This window comes from Homalodisca vitripennis, chromosome 5, assembly GCF_021130785.1.
Source record: "Homalodisca vitripennis isolate AUS2020 chromosome 5, UT_GWSS_2.1, whole genome shotgun sequence".
Lineage (NCBI taxonomy): Eukaryota > Metazoa > Arthropoda > Insecta > Hemiptera > Cicadellidae > Homalodisca > Homalodisca vitripennis.
In genome coordinates this window covers 173270520-173276519 of record NC_060211.1, presented here as the reverse complement: position 1 = coordinate 173276519, position 6000 = coordinate 173270520, and positions in this window count along the sequence as shown.

The window sequence follows — 6000 nt, the reverse complement described above, 5'->3', positions numbered from 1 at the left end:
ATACTACTGTTGATGGACAAATAATGCAGGCCTCTAAGGTAACGCATAGGGTTCAGTTTAAACGACAAAGTGATGAAGTTAACTGAAATAAATATTGGCCCTTAAAGATTTCTCGGACGTCTCGGGGTACCTTTTATTCCCAAGGTCCGGATGTGGGTTTTTATTAACCTGTCTGCTTTTGTTAGTTGGGCAGGGGGGATTGGAAATTACTGGATGTTGTCATAATAGTTTTTTCTTTAGTTTCTAGATTGGAAATGAGGTAAGCTGATGCAGATTTCTCTCCTGGCCGCCTCCCATGGCATATTTTATTGGATCTGTCAGACTTGTAATAAAAAGCCTAATTTAGGTGCAATCAAAAAATTCCACTCCTCTCCCAAATCCACCCATACCTAATATCGTTAAAAAATCCTCTGTTCTACATGAGTTTTTAATGTCTGAATTATTTACGACCTTTCTCATAAAAATTGTCCAGTGTACAATTGGACAAAATCAGATATATTAAATGAAAACATTTATGTCCAGGAAGGTCCAAAATGTTATATGGAAGAATTAACTTTGATGGTAAGGAAATATACGGTGACTGCAAAGGAAAAAAGTTCAGTTTATAAATCAGCTTCGTTTTGAGATCGTCCCTGGTCAATTCTTTTATGCAATCAGGACGAAGGTCGTGGTAGCAACTCAGAAACTTGCAATCAGCTGGAAATGTGTTCTTTTTCCTACATTCCTTTTCAGAGTCCACCCTCAGTACAAGCACCCTTCAGACTTACTGCATAAATGTCAACTTTACCAAAATAAAGACAGATCTCCTGAGTGGTGTGTCTTGTCCATGGATCTTCTATCTACTATCGGTTGTTTGTGCTGTCAGTTCAAGCTATCTGTGATTAGAATTTCAATACCTAGATGTCTTGTGTCAAGTATGTATTTATTCTATGAATGATCGTTTGGCAAAGAGACAAGGAAGTTATTCCTGCAAAAGTCATTGCGTAACTTTGGGATCTTAAAGGATAATAGGATTCCAGACATTTGCCATCGTTATATCTTACAAAATGTATAACACGTAATAAGGAGGAACTCAGGACTGTAACAATCCTTGGGGAAAGATCATATAGTAAAAATCTTACCCACAGACAAAAGAAAACGCTACTGTTGTACTAGACACAGTAACGTTCAAAGGGAAAATTGCTGAAACTTTGAACGCTAGCAAATATACTATGCTAAATAAAAATTTGAGTGGAAAATAGCCTAAACCCTTCATAAAACATGGAGAAGATTGTTCACACGAAATTCAGATCTAACTTAACTCCTCATCATTCTAAAGTCCCACACATGCATGGCCTTCTTAGAATTCACAAACCTGCATCCCTCTATGACCAATAATTAGTTCCCGAAATTCACCATATAGGGGAATATCTAAAGTCCTCTTGGACATCCTGACACCACTTGTAGGCAAAACTAGCTCTTTTATTAAAAATGTCAATGACTTCGTTGATATTAAACGAGAGAATAAAACGTACCATCCAAGTAATTATGGAACTGTTAGAGCTATACATTAAATGTTACTATTTTGAACTAAGAGTAAAATTTACTGTCAACGACGAGATCTCCTATGTGGCCCATTTATGCCAATGCCTTTATAGAATAATTTGAGCAAAAAGCCCTGGCTTCAATTCATTTCAAACTGAGGATCTGGTGGAGATACATGAATGACACTTACATCGTCTTCTCTCATGGAAACACTGAAATCTATCCCACATAAGCAGAATTTCTCCCTCCATTCGCCTAACCATGGAAGTCTAAGTCTAAACCATGTTTAAGTCTAAACAAACTCCCGTTTTAGGTACTTGTAGTAAGAGATAAGGACACCATTCAGAGTTTTATGCATTTTGTAACATATGACCATGGCAAATCTCCGAAATCCCATAATTCTTCCTATGATTTTATTTTATTCTGGAGCAATGATTATTGTTATTTCCGAAGTACCATACGAGGTAGAAGGAGAACTGCAGAAAGTTCAAGGATCTACTGCACAATAAAAGCTGATTGGTTCAAAATATATTTGTGGTGTAAATTCCTTACATCAATTAATTTTTATTGCTGTACAAATAAGTAAATTTATAAATTTCTTCCATTGTTAACGTAATTTAGGTTACTGTGACAGGTATTATAAAATATGTATTATGTTCAGATATTGCATTTTTTAAAGACCTAAAAGAGCAGCATTTAGGAAACTGTCTTCAACCCTTTCCACTTTTTGATAATTGCCTTATTTGCACCATTACAAACAACACAAGACATCACGTGGTATTATCTAAAATTCCATTCCAGATAGCACTGAACTCTCGCTCTATTGCGAAAGCTGCAGTTGACTCCTATGAACCTTCATTCTGAAATGGCTAAACTGCAGTTATTTAGTGAAATATATCGAGACCGGATGTGGCTTTTGAACTTTGTATAACAGTGGCAGCGATATGCTGTGTCAAGTTAGACAAGGTTAGTAGACGTACATCCGTATATAATCTCTCCAGATAACGGTACACAATTGTAATTATATTTAACCGGAAAACTGGTATGACACACAGAAATTAAGGTCGAGCGTTGGATGCAGCAAAAACGGTTACATCGATTTTTTAAATCAATATCGTTGTCAGTTACAAAAAGAAACCTAAAAAATCAAACAAAATATGTGTTTGTAATAAACCAATATAGGCTACAACCGTATCGTTTTGCGAAGTTTTGTTTAGAATGAACCATTACGAACACTACTTCCGTTCTCTGGTTTACAGCCATCTTGTCTCTGCTTTGGCGACCGCCATTTAGTATTGGCCACAGGTCAGTTGTCAATGGTTGGTTCGTGCGTGCAGATGTATTGTGACTTGTATTATTTGGCTCAGCTTTGAGTATTTACTGCATTCCTTAGAGACAGTAAGAGACTCGTTTCTTTTTATTTGTTTCTTATGGGTGCCAAAACGCTTTGGTATAATTTGTTTATTTAACCTAGATTGTTAATATATGCTAGGCTAGTTATCCACCCTGAGGAAGTGGTCGGATTGCAGATTTCGAAACCTCGTGTTAATGATTTCTTGTGTCACTGAACAATGGCATATTTGTGATAAAACACTGTTACCTTGACAATCCCCCAAAATTAAAAACTAACTTTAAACGAATGAAAACACCGTTGGAGCTGTTCCAACTTCGAATATTTCTGTCTCGAATGTTCACTTCGATACCGGAACTAGGGTGTACATATTCGCAAAACTTGTTCAATATAAATGATTTTATTTATTTATTTCCAACGGCAGCAGCCAATTTACAAAAGACAAGCATAGATGGTAGAATACAGCAGAAAATAAAATTAATACAATCAGATGAAAAATCTACATAAAGTAACAAAATAGGTATACAAAAATATGATAATAAATAATAAGTATCCAAAGATATAACAAACGATAAATATCCAAAACATAACAAAAAATAAAAATAAAGATTAACATACAACAATAATTACTCAAGTATGGAAACAATCTCAGAAAATTAATTCAAATAAATTGTACTTTACATAAAAAACAAATAAAAAACAACTAAAGTATAGGTAGATATCAACAAAAGTAGAATAATAAATAATTACGTAAAGGAAAAAATATTTATAAAAACTGTCTGTGCAACAGGAACAAGCAATCAACTAGCTAACGAAATTATGAGATTGATAAGAGCGAACATAAAATAAATAGTGCTAATAAATTAAAATATAATATATAACATTTAATAAATAACAGTAGAAATTAAATAAATACAACATATAATACAATGAACATGCACTTAAACACAGCTTAAAGCTAAACTAGGTCCCAATTTCTAGTCTTTCACAGAAAGAAGAAGAGAGGAGGCCTGCCGACGAACCTGGTGAAGTCCATCGAAGAACAGGTCACACCCAGACGCAACCTGATTTCCCAGGCGAATAAACCTTGCGAAAGGACTGTTGAAGTCGAAGTTGGTTGAGTGGTATCTTCGACCCAGCAGATCTTGAGATCTTGTGTTTGCAGGAACTCTGAGGTCGATTTCAGCTAGGAGATCTGGACAGTTTCATGTGACCATTCACTATCTTCCAGAGAAGAACAACATCAGGCACGTCACGTCGCAGGGCAAGAGATGACAAGTTCAGATTGCTGGACAGTTCCTCCACAGGCACATCAAGATAGGCAAAACCCAGCTGGACAACCAATCAAGCAAAGAAAACGCCTTTGTAGAGCCTCCAGTCTCGTCCTATTGCCAACAGTGTAAGGCGACCACACGGGACAATACAGAGAGCGAAGAGCAGAAGGGTTTGTTCGATGCCTCTGGAGAATGCTTGCTATGAAACCAAGCATCTTGTTTGCTTTGCTACTGGAGATGTGGTCCTACTATGTCCCAGAAAATCCCCATGTCGCTGGCAAATATATACGCCTAGGTCTTTTATACACTGGGGACCCGTGGAATTGGGATGTACCAGAAATGGAGATATACGTATATGGACTGGGGATTTGAATTGCGGTTGATAGGTTATACAAGAGCACTTACTGTGGGTGGGGGGGGGGGGGGGTGGGGGGGGGGGGGGGTGGGGGGGGGGGGGGGTGGGGGGGGGGGGGGGTGGGGGGGGGGGGGGGTGGGGGGGGGGGGGGGTTTGTTGTGACTCCTGACCTATGCATGTCACAACACTCTGGTATTATTTGTTTATTCTGACCTAGATTGTAATGATACATGTTGTTGTGACAGCTTGTTGTTGGAAATTGCGGTTACGTGTTAGGTTGGTTACTCACATAAGGGAGACATCAGATTGCAGATCTCGAAACGCAGAGTTTTTAATTTTTTCATCGCTGAACGATGGAAAATTTCCCGAAAAAAGTCAGTTTCCTTTACAATTCTCCCATCGCCAAAAACAAACTGCAAAGAACAAAAAATGTTTTCCATTAAAAATGTTTTTGTCACGTTAACGTTTTATATCGAAGCATTATACGTTTTTAATAACATGTTCCGTATTAGCTTACTTAGAACTGTTTTACATCCATTCGTATTTATTGATTTTACCATTACTTACACGGGTTTACACGAAGGGCATAAACACCATTACTGTATTGATTTTGAAACGATTATATTAAAAAACATACCAATAAGTGTGTTACTAACCACAAACGTTAAGTATTTATATAAACGTTCGGTAAATTTTTTACATGCAGATTGAAAGTCCGAGGAAAAATTGATGTTTTTTTTGGTAATTACTTAATAAATAATAATGCAGAGTAGAATAGCATCTGAAAGTTATTTTATAATCTTGTTGTACCTATTTTAATTATTTCTTATTTCATAAGAAGAGTATACGTATATTATAATTAGCAGTTTTAAAATATATAAGGAATAATTGAAGAAATTTGGTTTTCTTAAATATTATTATTAATATTCAAATAACAAAATTTTCTAAACTTAATAATAATAGTTTAGTAAATTATTAAACACAAATCTACAATTATTATCACACACTAGACCTAAAAGTTTCAATGTCATGGTTTTCATATGAATTCACACACAAAAATATACAAAACGGAATTTGATGTGTGTAATTCTATTATATAAATGTATGTTACAAGTGAAGTTACAATAGCCAGCTTGAAAGCCAAATCTGGACTACACAGATAACATTGTTCCACCGGCTGTTCAAGCTTAGTGCTCACTGTGCCTGTTTTATTCTTCCCTATAACAATTTCAATTTGAAATTTACAACTAACTGATGAAAATTGGATTCTAAAATGATTTTTTAATGATTGTGTAATAATTAAACGTTTGGGTAATAATTATAGCATTGGACATTCATTCATTCATTCCCTCTTATAATGCTTACACCTTTGTTGAATAACCGTGCATTGATTAGAATGAACTGATCGTAAACCTGACCTGTTATTCAAAGAGAAGCAGAGTTGTCACGTAAGTGGTTTTGGATAGTTGATAAACTCAAAATCGTCCGACGAACGT